This window comes from Rhinoderma darwinii, chromosome 10 (genome assembly GCF_050947455.1).
Source record: "Rhinoderma darwinii isolate aRhiDar2 chromosome 10, aRhiDar2.hap1, whole genome shotgun sequence".
NCBI lineage: Eukaryota > Metazoa > Chordata > Amphibia > Anura > Rhinodermatidae > Rhinoderma > Rhinoderma darwinii.
The window spans coordinates 40,143,484-40,162,733 of NC_134696.1; positions in this window are offsets into that span (position 1 = coordinate 40,143,484).

Sequence of the window (19,250 nt, forward strand, 5' to 3'; positions counted from 1 at the left end):
GTTCACCGTGCGCTATAAATGACATATTCACTTTATTCTGCGGGGCGATACGATTACGGCGATACCAGATGTTTATAGGTTTTTTTTATGTCTTATGGCGTTTGCACAATAAAATAAGTTTTGTAAACAATCATTCACTTTTTGTGTTACCTTATTCTAAGAGCCATAAAGTTTTTATTTTTCAATCAATAAAGCCGTGCGAGGACTTATTTTTTGCGGAACGAACTGTAGTTTCGATCAGTACCATTTTTAGGTACATGCGACTTTTTGATCTCTTTTTATTCCATTTTTTGGGAGGTGAAGTGACCAAAGAATTGTGATTGTGGTTCGGTTTATTATTTATTTTTTTTACGGCGTTCACCGTGCGGGATAAATAATGAAATAATTTTGTAGTTCAGGCCGTTACGGACGCGGCGATACCAATTATGTATAGTTTATTTGTTTGTTTATATATTTTTATTAATAATAAAGGACTGATAAGGGAAAAAGGGGGATTTTTACTTTTAATACTTTTAAATCTTTTATTTTCTTATTTTTACACAACTTTTTTTAACTTTTTTTTTACTTTATTACTTTGTCCCACTAGGGGACATGAGGGCAGGAGGCCCTGATCGCTATTCTAATACACTGCACTACATGCGTAGTGCAGTGTATTAGAACTGTCAGCTACTCACTGACAGCAAGCATAGTGGGTCCTGACGTTGTCAGGACCCACTAGGCTTCCGTCTATGGCATCGCCGGACGCCATTGTTTGGTGTCCGGTTGCCATAGTCACCATCGCCGGCCGCTATCGCGTAGCAGGCCGGCGATGGCAGCTTAACCCCTAAAAAGCCGCGATCTCTATAGAACGCGGCTTTTAAGGGGTTAATCAGCGGGGACACAGCGATCGGTCCCCGCTGTAGGAGCTGTGACAGCTGCTGAACAAGACAGCAGCGTCACAGCTCCTGTATGTGTCGGGAGGACGGCCGAAACGGCCGTTACTCCCGTGACGTACTATTACGTCATGGAGCGCGAACGATACAGCTGCCATGACGTAATAGTACGTCAAGGAGCGGGAAGGGGTTAATTTTTCAGTCGATATAGCCATATGAGCGCTACGTTTTTCATGGCAACGTTTATTGTACCGCATAATGTACTGGGAAGCTGAAAAAAATATATTTGTGAGGTGGAATGGGCTGTAGTGTTCACCGATACCATTTTGGGGTACACACTACATTTTGATCACTTTTTTGGAGTGGAAGGGTGACCAAAAAACATCAATTTGCGTGTTTTATATATATTTGTTTTTTTATGGCATTCACCGAGCGGGTTAAACGACACTATATTGTGCAAGTTTGGACTTTTACGGACGCGGCAATACCAGTTATGTTAACTTTTATTTTTTAACATTGATTTAGGGAAAAAATTTGAAAAGGGTTTATTTTTAATACATTTCTTTGGAACATAAAAAGAAACGTTATTTAACTGTCTTTTACATTTTTTTATTAGTCCCAATAGGGGACTTGAAGCAACGATCGTTGAATCGCTTGCATGATATACTGCAATACTAATGTATTGCAGTATATCGTGTTTCTGACAGTCTCCTTTGAAGCCCTGCCGGATCTTTAATTCCGCCCTTTGCAGTGAGGTGTCAGCTGTGTAACACAGCCGTCACCCGCTGTGTATGGAGCGCCCTCAGCCTGTGAGCGCGCTCCATACTTCCCATTAACCCTTATCATGTACAGTTACGTAATAATGCGTTAAGGGGTTAAACGCTTAAAGCCATTCTCTTTTGAGGATCGGCTGGTGTTCTAGAGGTCTGACACTCACCAATTCCAAAACAATGGCATACCATAGGAATATGCCAACATCTTATAAGATATTAACCCCTTCCCGTCATGGACATTTTCTGGATTTTCATTTTCATTTTTTCCTCCCCACTTTCCAAAAGCCATATATTTTTTATTTTTCCGTTGATAAGGCCATATGAGGGCCTGTTTTTTGTGGGAGGAGTTGTAGTTTTTCACGGCACCATATAATGTATTGGATGCCTTGAAGAAAATTCTTTCTGGGGTGGAATAGGAAAAAAACTGTGAATCCTCAATATTTTGAGCGGTTTCGTTTTTACGGCATTCACCATACAGTAAAAATGGCAACTTTAACTTTATTCTACCGGTCAATACGATTACGGGATACCAAATTTCTTAAGTTTCTTTTATGTTTTACTACTTTTACAAAGAAGAAATTAATTGTTAAAAATAAACTTTGTGTTTTTTCGCCACATTCTGAGAGCCATAACTTTTTTATTTTTCTGGTGATTGAGAGGTATGAGTGCTTATTTTTTGCGGGGCAAGCTGTAGTTTCTATTGGTACCATTTTGGGTTACATGAGACTTTTTGATCACTTTTTATTTTATTTTTTAATGTGGGATATGAAGTGATTCTGATGTTTCAATTTTTTGTTATATATGGCGTTCACCGAGTGGGTTAAATAAGGGTATATTGTAATAGTTTGGACTTTTACGGTTATTTTTTTTATTTTTTTTTACATTACTTTACAGGAAAAATGTTTTTTTTTAACTTTTAATTTTATTTTTTTTACACTACTAAAGACTGTATTAAATTGTTTTTTTACACATATTATTAGTCCCCCTAGGGAACTTGAACCAGCGAACTTGAACCAGTTGGATCGCTGGTACAATACACTGCAATACAAATGTATTGCAGTATATTGTTATTTTTACAGCCACTTGTTAATCCGTGCTAGACATACGGCTTAACAGGAGATGAAGAAAGGCAGCCCTGGTGGTCTTCATTGACAAACTCAACTGTATTTGGAACTTGCACACATTTCCTCCCTTCTGGCTACTGATGATACCGAGCATGTTCTCCTGGAAGCCCATGTTTAATTGATCTGCAACTTTGTATCTGTGCTCAATATTCTGACATGACATGTTTGAGTAGATGAAGCAGTTATAAAGTAGATGTTTTGCAGTACTCAATGTGTGCCATTGACTTCTATATGTGCATAAACGTGAAGTTCAAGCACACACATAATGAACCTAGTTCAAGTAAAACTTGCTATATGGTGTTACAATAATGATGAATGGTGAACATTGCTGATAATGGTGATTAATAAAATATTTGTATAACAGACAATGTATTTCACTATATATTTAATTTTCTGTATGTTCATTTGTGACAACAATGAATTAATAAAATCAGAGGTGTAACTTGAAGCTCCTGGGCCCCAATACAAAACCTGTAGCAGGGATCCACCTACCATATACCCTTAAAAATACTGGTGTCTTCCTATGTAGTAGAGGGATCTAAATGCCCTCACATATAGCGAGTCCCAACCGTCCCGGATTCAGCAGGATAGTCCCGGTTTCCGTCCTAGAGGTTTGTCCCGCTGTCAACTGTATCTGCATCCACAGGACGCAGATACAGTTGAACTCAATTCTGAAGCAGAGAACCATCAGGTCCCTGCTTCAGAATTAGTTCAGAGCGGAGGAGCAGAGGGAGCTTCTGACAGTGACGTTAGTGGCTACTCCTTGAATGGAATCCCTGTTGCCGATGATCTGGCCGGGGATTCCGCTCCTAGAGGGAACCCCTGAGGTCACTGTCCATATATGGACATTGACGTCAGGGGCACCTCCTGGAGCGGAATACCCGTCCGGAGTTGGCAACGGGGGCCACTAACGTCACTGTCCATATACGGACAGTCACATCAGGGCTCCCCTCTAGGAGCGGAATCCCCGGTCTATTCTCTGGCTGGGAATTCCGCACCTAGAGGGAGTCCCAATCCTATCTATCTACAGGGGGTGGTGCTATCTTTAAGGGGGTGTGGCACTATCTGCATGGACACTGTGGCACTATTGTAACGTCTATGGCCGGGGGCCATCATTCAGACTTACCCTCTGACGGTCCCGGCCATGGTCTTCTCGGCGTCAGCTCCCTCCAGGGAGACGCTGGCACTCACTTCTGGGTCCTCGTACTGTTTCCCGCAGGGCGCGCGCACCTGTCACCAATCAATAATTAGCCCAAATGGCTGCTGGACTATAAAAAGGGGCTCTGCCCACTTGTTCCTCGCCTGAGCGTTGTTGTATACCCAAGTTTGTTTTGCAAATGGCCTCCCAGTGTTTCCTAGTTCCCAGTATTACCCGTTCCTGCTGCCTGTACCCTGTATCCCGTTCTATCGTATCTACTGATAAAGTCAAGTTGTGTCTTCCGCTGCATCCACGGTGACACCCGCTGTGAAAGTCAAGTCGTGCTTCCGCTACTGTCTACATTGTCTCAGGTACCCGTTCTGAACTATAGACATTGTTTTGTACCTTGTTGGCCAGCTGCTACCCCGCTACGCGGTACGGCCCAGTGAGTCCACACCCCGCGCCGTGACAACTATATAGGGGCACTATTTACAGGGGACACTGTGGTGCTATCTACATGAGCACTATCTACATGGGCACTGTGTCACTATCTACAAGGGCACTGGCACTAGGGCCAGCTAAGGGGGCATTATACAGTATAAGGGCTGCTAGGGGGCATAATACTGTATGGGGGCAGCTGTGGGGGCATTATACTGTATGTGGGCATCTGTGTGGGCATTATACTGTATGGGGCATTAAACGGTAGGAGGCAGCTATGGGGGCATTATGCATTCATGAGGGCAGTGTTGATGCAATCATGGCCCAAAATATTTATATATATATATATATATATATATATATATTAGACTGAAATTTGTATTGGGTATGTCAACCGATACCCCCAGTGATTTATCCAGGTCCAAATCATAGGTTATCGATATATATCGGAGAGGAGGAAGACACAGACGCCATTCGTGTATGCTCAAAATCTTTCTCTGATGTTTATTCATCAAACAATTACAATAATATCTTTCGAAATAGGAGATTCCAGCCAATCGTTTACAATGTTTACAATATGACGTTAATTTGGATTTGATTTAGCCAATAGCATATAATGACAATATGTTTTGTCCTGAACCAATCTGTAGCGTCCATGGCCACGGGCCGTCGGGTTTACTCACCTCCCGACGCCCGCAGCCATGGATCCGTGAGCGCTGGTCCCCATCTCCTTCCTAGGAGATGCCAGCGCTCACTTCCGCTCCGTTCTGCTGTGTCCCGTAGGCTGCGCGTGCATGCTCATGCCTGGCCGGGCCAGCGCGCGCACAAAGGAAATCGTCATCATCATCAACTGCCATGATTTCCTGGTCTATAAGAAGGCCCCAGGCCTTCTGATCCTTGCCTGAGCGTTGTTAGTCTATCCCAGTCTGTCTTGCAAATGGTCCCTTAGTGTTTCCCCGTTCCAGTTGTTACCCGTGCCCTGTTACCCGTTCCTGTACTCCGTATTGTTCCTGTGCCTACCAGTGTTGGAGTCGTGTTTACTGCACCTTCTGTCGTTTGCCACGTCCAGTGTCGTTTGCCACGTCCAGTGTCTTCTGCCACATCCAGTGTTTTCTGCCACGTCCAGTGTCTTCTGCTACATCGGATACTGCCCGCCACGTCTGGCGCTACCTGCCGAAACCGGCCTCCATCCGTGCTGAAGCCACAGCCACCGTCTGGACTAGTTCAGGTACCCAAGCATTGCTATCTGCTATTGACTTTCGTGTAGACTGTGACCTTGTCAGCTGCCTCCCCGCTACAGCGGAGCTGCCTAGTGGGTCCACATACCCTGTAATCGTGACACAATCATAGGCTTAGAAGATGTTTTAAATGTAAAACAATGAGCTCCCGAAATATACCACGTCATAGATGCTAAGAGTCAGACTAACCCCCTCCCTTACAGTAAACATAGTTATTCTCCCGACTCTCAAGGATGAGAGGCTCCTTATCACACAAAACTGGGTAAATATTTGTCTGCATTTGCCATAGCAAGAAAGACTAAGAAATCAAACATGCAGCTTAAGAACAGATAACATAGACAATGCTGACATAGAGATGTATAAGCTTTAAAGAGGCTCTGTCATCAGATTATAAGTGCCCTATCTCCTACCTAATCTGATAGACGCTGTAATGCAGATAACAACAGTGGTTTTTATTTTGAAAAACGATAATTTTTGAGCAAGTTATGAACAATTTTAGATTTATGCTAATTAGTTTCTTAATGACCAACTGGGCGTTTTTTTAACTTTTTATCAAGTGGGCGTTTTAAAGAGAAGTGTAGGAGGCTGACCAATCAGAGTCATACACTTCTCTGCATTCATGTCCATATGTATACATTGAACAGCGTGATCTCGCGAGATCACTCTGTGCTGTCACATACACCCACATTAACTTTACTGAAGTGTCTTGAGGGTGAATAGACATCGCCTCCAGCCAGGAGGTGAAGTCTATTCACACTCCCGGCACTTCGGTAACGTTTCTGCGGGACTTACTCACAGCACAGCGTGCTCTCGCGAGATCACGCTGTGCTGTCATTCATGTTCAGCTGTACTCATAGCACAGCGTGATCTCGCAAGAGAGTAACAGAAACTCTACCGAAGTGTCAGGAGTATGAATAGATATTGCATCCTGGCTGGAGGTGATGTCTATTCACTCTCAAGACACTTCGGTAATTTGCTGTGGGAGTATGTGACAGCACAGCATGATCTCGCGAGATCACGCTGTGCTGTGAGTACAGCTAAACATGAATGAAGAGAACTGTATGATGCTTATAAACTGGTGACAGAGCCTCTTTAAAGCAACATGACATATTAATCTCAAAATGGATTCTTCAGGCCACAGGAAGTATTCCAGATTTCCAAAATGGATGTCACAATATAAGATTGAGTCCACGCAAAATGTAATCATTTAAACAGATTCTAATCACTTTCACAGGCAGCTATGGGGCATTATGCTGTATGGGGGAATATGTTTGGGCGTTATACTGCATGGAAGAATCTGTGTGGGCATTATAGTGTATGTGGGCATCTTTGTGGGCATTATACTGTATAGGGGCATCTGTGTTGGCTTTATACCGTATGGGTGCATCTATGGGGCAATATACTGTATGGTGGCAGCTATGGGGGCATTATACTGTGTTGGGCAGCTATTTGGTATTATACTGTGTGGGAGGCACTATGGAAGCATGATACTGTGTGGGCTGAACCAGGTGTGTATGGGTGGGGATTGTGTGAGATTAGAGGCGAGGCTTAAAAATTGCTGCGCGCGCCGCATCGGTTGTCCCTCTTTGTGATATTTGAAAGTTGGGAGGTATGCCTCACAGACACCTGGACATGGGTGTGACGGCTACCCCTGCAAACCCTATAGCTAGGCCTCTTTTAAAACTGATAATCATAAACCAGTAGCAAACTAACAAACTTTCAATGTGTATATCAAAAAGTCATATGCAGTGCTTGCAATTAAAGGCTATGCATTACTTTGTGCATGAAAAATCAATATGCATGCATCTTACTAAGTCCCTGCAGAAAAAAAAGTTGCACTTATCAGTTTTATGCATTAAGCTCTCCTTTTCATGTCTTCTGTCATAACTAGTTTACAACCTTTTCTCCATTCAAACTTCTTTTCTAGGAGCGTTTCCTAGCACTGGTCACATGTTCTCTTCTCTGGCTGTGTGTATTTCACAGATTCCTCTCAGCTCTCTCACCTCGCTTCTGCTGCTTCTGAGGCCATTTTACATAACCATGCCCACATAGTTAAATATCGTGTCTATGTATGTGTCACGATTCGTGGGTATGTGGACCCTCTAGGACGCACCACAGTAGCAGAGTAGCAGCTGGCCAAACAACAGTCTCTAAAATGTATGCAAAGTTCTAGCACAGGAGTAGCTGTAATAGTCCAGACAGTGGCAGAGGCTTAGGCACAGATGGAACTTGAAGGTAGGAGACGCCACACGTGGCGGATGATATCAGACGTGGCAGATGACACCAGACGTGGTGTATCACAGCAGGTATGACAGATGGCACAACACGTCTCCAACACTAGAAGAGGCACGGGAACAATTACAGCACGGGATACAGGATACAGATTGCAGGGCACAGGAACACTGGGAATAGGATTCAACTAAGGGGCCATTTGCTAAGTCAAGCATGGGAATACACAACAACACTCAGGCAAGGAGTGAAAGGGCAGAGCCCTTTTTATAGTCCAGGGTGATCTAGGGATAATTTTCAATCATTTTCATGTGCGTGCTGCCCCTTTAAGGCCGGGAACGAGCGCGCACACCCTAAAGGACACTGCAGCGGAAGCAAGTGCTGGCGTCTCCTAGGAGGAAGACGCTGGCCAGAACCTGGGAGTCTGCGGTTGCGGCCGTCGAGGGGTGAGTGAGGATGACGGACCGCGAACGTTACAGTAACCCCCCCTTACACCCCCTCTTCTTGGGTCCAAAGCGTTAAATACATTTTTTAATGAGGTTAGGGTCATTAAGCTTTTCTTCTTGCTCCCAGGACCTCTTCTCAGGACCAAACCCTCTGCAGCCCACTAAATAAAAACCCTTCCTCCTACTCTCTTGTAGTCCAGGACTACCTTTACCTTAAAGAGGCTCTGTCACCAGATTCTCAAATCCCTATCTCCTATTGCATGTGATCGGCGCTGCAATGTAGATAACAGTAACAGTTTTTTGTTTTTTTTAAAACGTTCATTTTTGGCCAAATTATGAGCTATTTTATATATATATATATATATTTATATGCAAATGAGCTTTGAAATGGACAACTGGGCGTTTTTTTTTTCGTTATGTCCAACTGGGCGTGTATTGTGTTTTTAACTGGGCGTGTTTACGTGTATGTCGCTGACCAATCAGTGACCAGTCAGCATCATACACTCCTCTACATTTATTTACTAAGCAGCGATGTGCAGCCACATACACAGAGATTAACGTTAACCCCTTCCCGCTCCTTGACGTACTATTACGTCATGGCAGCTGTATCGTTCGCGCTCCATGACGTAATAGTACGTCACGGAAGTAACGGCCGTTTCGGCCGTCCTCCCGACACATACAGGAGCTGTGACGCTGCTGTCTTGTTCAGCAGCTGTCACAGCTCCTACAGCCGGGACCGATCGCTGTGTCCCCGCCGATTAACCCCTTAAAAGCCGCGTTCTATAGAGATCGCGGCTTTTTAGGGGTTAAGCTGCCATCGCCGGCCTGCTACGCGATAGCGGCCGGCGATGGTGACTATGGCAACCGGACACCAAACAATGGCGTCCGGCTATGCCATAGACGGAAGCCTAGGGGGTCCTGACAACGTCAGGACCCACTATGCTTGCTGTCAGTGAGTAGCTGACAGTTCTAATACACTGTGCACTACGCATGTAGTGCAGTGTATTAGAATAGCGATCAGGGCCTCCTGCCCTCAAGTCCCCTAGTGGGACAAAGTAATAAAGTAAAAAAAAAGTTACAAAAAGATGTGTAAAAATAAGAAAATAAAAGATTTAAAAGTAATAAAAGTAAAAATCCCCCCTTTTCCCTTATCAGTCCTTTATTATTAATAAAAATATATAAACAAACAAATAAACTATACATAATTGGTATCGCCGCGTCCGTAACGGCCTGAACTACAAAACTATTTCGTTATTTATCCCGCACGATGAACGCCGTAAAATAAAATAATAATAAACCGTACCACAATCACAATTCTTTGGTCACTTCACCTCCCAAAAAATGGAATAAAAAGAGATCAAAAAGTCGCATGTACCTAAAAATGGTACTGATCGAAACTACAGTTCGTTACGCAAAAAATAAGTCCTCGCACGGCTTTATTGATTGAAAAATAAAACCGTTATGGCTCTTAGAATAAGGTAACACAAAAAGTGAATGATTGTTTACAAAACGTATTTTATTGTGCAAACGCCATAAGACATAAAAAAAAACTATAAACATCTGGTATCGCCGTAATCGTATCGCCCCGCAGAATAAAGTGAATATGTCATTTATAGCGCACGGTGAACGCTGTAAAAAAAAAAGAATAAAAAAACAATAGTAGAATTGCTGTTTTTTAGTCACCACGCCACCTAAAAATAGAATAAAAACTGATCAAAAAGCCGCATGCACCCCAAGAAAACTACAATGGATTCCTCAAGGGGTCTAGTTTGCAAATTGGGGTCACTTTTGGGGGGTTCCCAATGTTTTGGCACCACAAGACCTCTTCAAACCGGACATGGTGCCTAATAAAAAAGAGGCCTCAAAATCCACTAGGTGCTCCTTTGCTTCGGAGGCCGGCGCTTCAGTTTATTACCGCACTAGGGCCACATGTGGGATATTTCTCAAAACTGCATAATCTGGGCAATACGTATTAAGTTGCGTTTCACTGATAAATCCTTTTGTGTTATAAAAAAAATGGTATAAAGAGGATTTTCTGACCAAAAAAAATATGTAAATTTCAACTCTACTTTGCTCTAAATTTTTGTGAAACACCTAAAGTGTTCATAAACTTTCTAAATGCTGTTGTGAATACTTTGAGGGGTCTAGTTTCTAAAATGGGGTATTTCATAGGGGTTTCTAATATATGGGTCCCTCAAAGCAACTTCAGAACTGAACTGGAACCTAAAAAAATAAATAAATGAGGCAATACTTCGCTTCTTACATTATACTGATAATGAGCCGTGCCCACCCTGAGATGACCCCAGTTTTGACCGTTTGTATAAACGGAGACCCCTATTAGACCGTTCCAGTGCCCGGTTTTCCCCAGCATACACCCCGAGAAGTGTATTTCTATTGATGAGTCCCTGGTACATTTTAAAGGGAGGGTTCAATTCCGCGAGTACCTGCCGGGTAAGAGGGCAAGGTATGGCGTGAAGATGTATAAGCTGTGCGAGTGCATCAGGGTATACCTACAGGTTTAGGATATATGAAGGAAAGGCCACCCCCATACCAGACTGCATCCTGGACTACAATAGGTACATGGGAGGGATGGACTTGTAAGATCAAGCCCTGAAGCCCTACAGCGCCATGCGGTGTGGTATAAGAAGCTGGCCGTGCACATCATACAGATGGCTTTGTACAATGCGTACGTGCTACGTCGATGTGCAGGCCAGACGGGAACTTTCCTGGAATTTCAAGAGGTGATTATCAAGAACCTAATCTTTAGGGACCAAGAAGGGGGGGCACCCAGTACTTCTGGAAGCGAGCCCACACGCATCGTACCAGGGCAGCACTTTCCAGGAGAAGTTCCCCAAACTGGCAAGAAGGGAAAAAGTCAAAAGAGGTGCAAAGTCTGCTATAAGAGGGGGATAAGGGAGGACACAATATATCAATGTGACACGTGTCCCGAATAACCAGAGCTCTGTATGAAAGAGTGTTTTAAAATTTATCATACATCCCTTGGTTTATAATTTACCCCAATTTTACTTACCCTGATGCACTCCGCACAGCTTATCCCCCCTCGTCTTTCCCCTCTGAGCCCTGCTGTGTGCCCAGGCAGCTGATAACAGCCACATGTAGGGTATTGCCATACCCGGGAGAACCCACATTACAGTTTATGGGGTGTAGGTCTCCGGTCAAAATGCTCACTACACCTCTAGATGAATGCCTTAAGGGTGTAGTTTTTAAAACGGGATCACTTCTTGCGGGTTTCAACTGTACTGGTACCTCAGGTGCTTCTGCATACATGACTTCGCACTAGAAAATCCCCAGTAGGCCAAATGGTGGTCCTTTCCTTCTGAGCCCTCCCATGGGCCCAAACGGCAGTTTATCACAACAAATGGGGTATTGCGGCCCTCAGAACAAATTGCGCAACAGAATGGGGTATTTTGTTTCTTGTGAAAATAAGAAATTTTCAGCCAAAACTACATATTATTTGAAAAAAATAATTTTGTTTTCATTTCCAGCCCAATTCAAATTAGTTCTGTGAAAAAACTATGGGGTCAAAATAGTCACAACACCCATAAATGAATTCCTTGCGGGGTGTAGTTTCCAAAATGGGGTCATTTGTGATTGGTTTCTATATATTTGATACCTCTGGGGCTCTGCAAATGCGACATGGCACCCGAAAACCAATCCAGCAAAATCTGGACTCCAAAGAACACACAGCGCTCCTTTCCTTCTGAGCCCTCCCATGGGCCCAAACGGCAGTTTATCACCACAAATAGGGGTATTGCCGCACTCAGTACAAATTGGGCAACAAAATGGAGTATTTTATTTCTTGTGAAAATAAGAATTTTTGAGCTAAAATGACATATTATTGGAAAAAATATATATTTTTTTAATTCCCAGCCCAATTCAAATAAGTTCTGTGAAGAAACTATGGGGTCTAAATGGTCACATTTCCCATAAATGAATTCCTTGAGGGGTGTAGTTTCCAAAATAGGGTCACTTCTGGTGGGTTTCCATTGCTTTGATACCTCTGGGGCTCTGCAAATGCGACATGGCAGCCGAAAACCAATCCAGCAAAATCTGGACTCCAAAGAACACACAGCGCTCCTTCCCTTCTGAGGCCTCCCATGGCCCCAAACGGCAGTTTATTGCCACAAATAGGGTATTGCTGCACTCAGGACAAATTGGGCAACAAAATTGAGCATTTTGTTCCCTGTGAAAATAAGAAATTTTGCTAAAAAATTACATCTTATTGGAAAAAATGTCATTTTTTTAATGTCACAGCCCAATTGAAATAGGTGCTGTGAAAAAACTGTGTGCTCAAAATGCTAACAACAACCATAAATGAATTCCTTGAGGGGTGTAGTTTCCAAAATGGGGTCACTTTTGGTGGGTTTCCATTGCTTTGATACCCCTGAGGCTCTGCAAATGCGACATGGCACCCGAAAACCAATTCAGCTAATCTGGACTCCAACTAACACATAGCGCTCCTTTCCTTCTGAGCCCTCCCATGGGCCCAAACGGCAGTTTATCACCACAAATGGGGTATTGCCACACTAAGGACAAATTGGGCAACCAAATGGGGTATTTTGTTCCCTGTGAAAATAAGAAATTTTGATCACAAATGACATTTTATTGGAAAAAATGACATTTTTTTCATTTCACAGCCCAATTCAAATAGGTGCTGTGAAAAAACTGTGCGGTCAAAATGGTAACAACAACCATAAATGAATTCCTTGAGGGGTGTAGTTTCCAAAATGGGGTCACTATTGCGGGATTCCTACTGTTTTGGCACCTCAACACCTCTTCAAACCTGGCATGCTGCCTAAAATATATTCTAATAAAAAAGAGGACTCAAAATGCACTAGGTGCTTCTTTGCTTCTAGGGCTTGTGTTTTAGTCCACGAGCGCAGTAGGGCCACATGTGGGACATTTCTAAAAACTGCAGAATCTGGACAATACATATTTAGTAGTGTTTCTCTGGTAAAACCTTCTTTGTTACAGAAAAAAAAATGAATAAAATTGAAATTCTGCAAGAAAAATGAAATTTGCAAAGTTCACCTCCACTTTGCTTTAATTCCTGTGAAATGCCTGAAGGGTTAAAAAACTTTCTAAATGCTGTTTTGAATACTTTGAGGGGTCTAGTTTTTAAAATGGGGTGTTTTATCAGGGTTTCTAATACATAGGCCCCTCAAAGCCACTTCAGAACTCAAGAGGTACCTTAAAAAAAAGGCATTTGACATTTTCTTAAAAATATGAGAAATTGCTGTTTATGTTCTAAGCCTTGTAACGTCCAAGAAAAATAAAAGAATGTTCAAAAAACGATGCCAATCTAAAGTAGACATATGGGAAATGTGAACTATTAACTATTGTGGGTGGTATAACCGTCTGTTTTACAAGCAGATGCATTTAAATTCTGAAAAATGCAATTTTTTCAAAATTTTCTCTAAATTTTGCAATTTTTCACCAATAAACACTGAATATATCGACCAAATTTTACCACGAACATGAAGCCCAATGTGTCACGAGAAAACAATCTCAGAATCGCTTGGGTAGGTTTAAGCATTCCCACGTTATTACCACATAAAGTGAAATATGTCATATTTGAAAAATGGGCTCTGAGCCTTAAGGCCAAAACTAGGCTGCGTCCTTAAGGGGTTAATCAAGAGTCCTGATAATGAATACACATGATCATCCAGCCTGGACGTCATGTGTATTCAGAATCCTGTCACTTCTGACTCTTTTCTTTGAGATTTCCAGCAAGGGAAACGAAATCTCGTTTACTTCCGTAATCTCGCGAGATTACGCGTGGCTTGCTGGAATCTCACAGAAAAGAGTCAAAAGTGTCAGGATTCTGAACTTCAGGACACATAAAACCATTTTTTTCCATAAAAAGTGGTTTTATTTAGTAAAAGTGTAAAAAATAAATAAAAGTACACATATATGATATCGCTGCAACCATAATGACTCAATTAATAAAGTTAATATGTAATTTAAACCGCAAGGTGAACACCGTAAAAAAAAAAAACGCAAAAAACAATGGCGAAATTGCATTTTTTTTCCTTTGCCCCCTAAAAAGTCATAATGAAAATAAATCAATAAGTCCCATGCACCCCAAAACTGTACCAATAAAAATTACTTCTCGTCCCGCAGAAAACAAGCCCAAAAAATCACTACATTGATGGAAAAATAAAAAAGTTACGGCTCTTGGAAAGCGACGTTGCAAAAACAAATAATTTTAGTTCAAAAGTGTTTTTATTGTGCAAAAGTCTTTGTTTTTTTTTGTTTTTTGTAAACTGGAATACATAGTTACATAGTACAATTAATAAAAATACATATGTCCATCAAGTTCAACCATGGGATGGTAGAAAGGGAAGGGATATGGGTAAACTATAGAAATTTGTTTGGCCATTATTGATCCAGAGGTAAGACTAAGGCATCATTTACACGAGCGTAATATATGCGCGTGCGACGCGCGTGCTTTTCATGCGTGTCGTACGCACCTATATTAGTCTATGGGGCAGTGCAGACAGTGCGTGAATTTTGCGCAGCGCGAGTGCGTTGTGTAAAACTCACGACATGTCCTATCTTTGTGCGCTGTTTGCGCATCACGCACCCATTGAAGTCAATGGGTGCGTGAAAACCACGCAGGTCACACGGAAGCACTTCCGTGCGAACTGCGTGATTCGCGCAACAGCTGTCAAACTCTGAATGTAAACAGAAAAGCACCACGTGCTTTTCTGTTTACAAACATCCAAACTGAGAAAATCACGCAGCCGCGCATCATACACTGATGACACACGGAGCTGTTAAGTGCCTTTAGCGCACGCAAAACGGCGCGTTTTTTGCGTGCGCAAAACGCACACGCTCGTGTAAATCAGGCCTAAGGCTCGGTTCACACAACCTATTTTCAGGCGTAAACGAGGCGTATAATGCCTCGATTTACACCTGAAAATGCGGCTCCAATACGTCGGCAAACATCTGCCCATTCATTTGAATGGGTTTGCAGACGAACTGTGCCGACGACCTGTAATTTACGCGTCGTCGTTTGACAGCTGTCAAACGACGACGCGTAAAATAACAGCCTCGTCAAAGAAGTGCAGGACACTTCTTTGGACGTAATTTGAGCCGTTTTTCATTGATTCCAATAAAGAACAGCTCAAAATTACCGCCGTCAAAGACGCCTCGCAAAATGCGAGTACGAGCAATTACGTCTGAAATGACGGAGCTGTTTTCTCCTGAAAACAGCTCTGTAATTTCAGACGTAAATGCATTTAGCGTGTGTACATACCCTAAGGCCCCATGCACACGACCATAAAAGTTGTCCGTAATTGCGGACCACAATTACGGTCCGCAGTTACGGCCCCCTTCACTCCTATTGTCCACGGACACCTTCCCATTTATTTACGGGAAAGTGTCCGGGCCATAGAAATATACCGTAAAATATAGGACATGTCCTATCTTTTGCTTTTTACGGACCGTGCTCCCATACTTTATGGGTGGCTGTCCGCGGGCGGCCGTGCCCGCAGTCACGGCCCGTGTTTACGGGTACGGAGTAGTGCATGGGGCCTAAGTGGCTATAAAAAAAAACATAAGGCATGAACCAATCTGTACTAAAAAGGAAAAGTTTCCCTCCTGATTCCAAGTGGCGATCACACTGGATCAATATTCAAACAAGAATTCTCTACATTGACAAAGGAGCTGATATTATTTAATTCTAAGAAATTATCTAAGCCTTTTTTTACCCCTTCCCGCTCCTTGACAAACAATTAGGTTATGGTAAGTGCATCGTTCGCGCTCCATGACCTAATAGTACGTCACGGGAGGATCGGCCATTTCGGCCGTTATCCCGGCACATACAGGAGCTGTGACAACTGCCGTCTATTACAGCAGTTGCTGCAGCTCCTTCAGCGGGGACAGATCGCGGTGTCCCCGCTGATTAACCCCTTAGAAGCCACGTTCAATATGGATCGCGGCTTCTTAGGGGTTAAACCACCATCAACGTGATAGCAGGCGGCGATGGTTGCTATGGCAACCAGAGGCCTAACAATGGCCTCTGGTTATGCCACCTGTCAGGACCCACTATGCTTGCTGTCGGCAAGTAGCTGAGAGCTCTAACACACTTGCGCAGTGCAGTGTATTAGAATTGCAATCAGGGCTTCCTGCCTTCAAGTCCCCTAGTGGGAAAAAAAAAGTTAAAGAAAACTTGTAGAAAAAGAAAAAAAAGAAAAGGTTTAGAGTAATAAAAGTAAAAATCCCCCTTTTTCCCTTATCAGTCCTATATTATTAAAAATAAATAAACACATAATTGGTATCGCCGCGTCCGTAACGGCCTGAACTACAAAAGTAATCCAATATTTATCCCGCGCGGTGAACGCCATAAAAGAAAATAATAATAAACCATACCAGAATCACATTTTTTTTTAACAAAAAGTCGCATTTACCTAAAAATGGTTCTGAATGAATCTACAGTTCGTTACGCAAAAAACAAGTCCTCGCACGGCTTTCCTGATGGAAAAATAAAAAAGTTCTGGCGCTTAGAATAAGGAACACCAAAAGTAAATGATTTTTTACAAGTATTTTATTGTGCAAACGCCATAAGACATAAAAAAAACTATAAACATCTGGTATCGCCGTAATCGTATCGCCCCGCAGAATAAAGTGAATATGTCATTTATAGCGCACGGTGAACGCTGTAAAAAAAAGGAATAAAAAATAATAGTAGAATTGCTGTTCTTTAGTCACCACGCCTCATAAAAAACAGAATAAAAACTGATCAATAAGTCGAATGCACCCCAAGAAAACTACACTGAATTCCTCAAGGGCTCTAGTTTCCAAAATAGGGTACTTTTGGGGGGTTTCCCCTGTACTGGTACCTCAGAAGCTCTGAAAATGCGACATGATGCCCAGAAACCAATCAAGAAAAATCTACATGCCAAATGGCGCTCCTGCCTTTCTGAGCTCTGCTGTTTGTCCAACAAGCAGTTTATTACCACATATGAGGTATTGCCATAATCGGGAGAAATTGTTTTATAAATGTTGGGGTGCTTTTTCTCCTTTATTTCTTGTAAAAAAAAAATATTTGTACCTTTTGTCGGAAAAATGTGATTTTCAATTGCACAGCCTAATTCCACAAAATGCAGCAAAAAAACCTGTGGGGTCTAAATGCTCACTATACTCCGTGATAAGTTCCTTGAGGGATGTAGTTTGCCAAATAGTGTCACTTTTGGGGGGTTTCCACTGTTTTGGCACCACAAGACCTCTTCAAACCTGACGGTGCCTAATAAAAAGGAGGCCTCAAAATCCACTAGGTGCTCCTTTGCATCTGAGGCCGGTGCTTCAGTCCATTATCACAGTAGGGCCACATGTGAGATATTTCTCAAAACTGAAGATTCTGGGCAATACGTATTGAGATGTGTTTCTCTGGTAAAACCTTCTGTTTTACAGAAAAAAATTGAATAAAAAGGATTTTCTGACAAAAAAAAGAAATATGTAAATTTTATATTATAAGTACCCAAAAGTGATTAGAATATGTTTAAATGATTACATTTTGTATAGTCTCCATTTTGTATTGTGGCGTATTTGTATTTGTATTTGTATTTTGGAATGTTGGACTCTATCTTGTGGCCTGAAGGAACCATTTTGTGATTAATAAGTCATGTTGCTTTAAAGCTAATATATCTGTGTCAGCATTGTCTGAAAGAATTCTATGTTTTATGTTGCGGAGCTAGATGGTTTTTATTTAGTCTCTCTGCTGTGGAGAATATACATACATATTTACCCATTTTTGTGTGATAATGAGCCGAGAATAACTTTGTTTACTGTAAGGGAGGGGGTCAGTCTGACTCTTAGGATTTAGACGAACGTGTAATACGTCCGTGCAACGCGCGTGACTTTCAGGCGCCTCGCACTGACCTATGTCAATGGGGCCGTGCAGACTGTCCGTTCTTTGTGCGTTTTTCGCACATCACGCAACCATTGAAGTTTATGGGTGATGCGTGAAAATCACGCACACCACACGGAAGCACTCCCGTGTGACGTGTGTGATTTGCGCAACAGCAGTGAAAAGTATGAATGAAAACAGAAAAGCACCATGTGCTTTTCTGTTTACAAACATATAAACGGAGTGTCATAATGATGGCGGCTGCGCGAAAATCACGCAGCCACGCATCATACGCGTCTGACACACGGAGATGTTAAGTACCTTTAGCGTGCGCAAAACGCCACGTTTTTTGCGTGGGCAAAAGGCACATGCTCGTGTAAATCCGGCCTTAGCATCTATGACGTGGTATATTTTGGGAGCTCATGGTTTTACGTTTAAAACAGCCTCTAAGCCTATGACTGGTTCAGGGCAAAACATATTGTCATTATATGCTATTGGCTAAATAAAATCCAAATTAACGTCACATTGTAAACATTGTAAACGAAGGGCTGGAATAAAGCTACTCCTACTTTGAAAGATATTATTGTAATTGCTTGATGAATAAACGTCAGAGAAGGATATTTGAGTATAGAAGCATGGTCTCTGTGTCTTCCTTCTCTCCGATATATCGATAACCTATGTTTAGGATCTGGAAAAATTCACTGGGCGGTTGTCGGTTGACATACCCATTACATATTTTAGTCTAATATATTTTCGGTCATGATTGCGTCAACAGTGGTATTACATTTTCTTGGAGCATGTTAAGGTACAGGTCTGAGGTACCCATCACACACACATCTCCCTGTAGATCGCGCCACACCCCACTGTGGATAGCGCCACACACATCCCCCTGTATATAGTGCCACCCCCCTGTTGATAGCGCCACACGCCCCCTGTGGGTAGCGCCACACATATCTCCCTCTAGACAGCATTACACACAGCCCTACCTATAGATAGCGCCACACAAAACCCCCTGCAGATAGCGCCACACCCCCTGCAGATAGCGCCGCACACACACCCCTGTAGGTAGCGTCACACACAGCCCCCTGTAGATAGCGCCACACGCAGCTCCTGTTGGA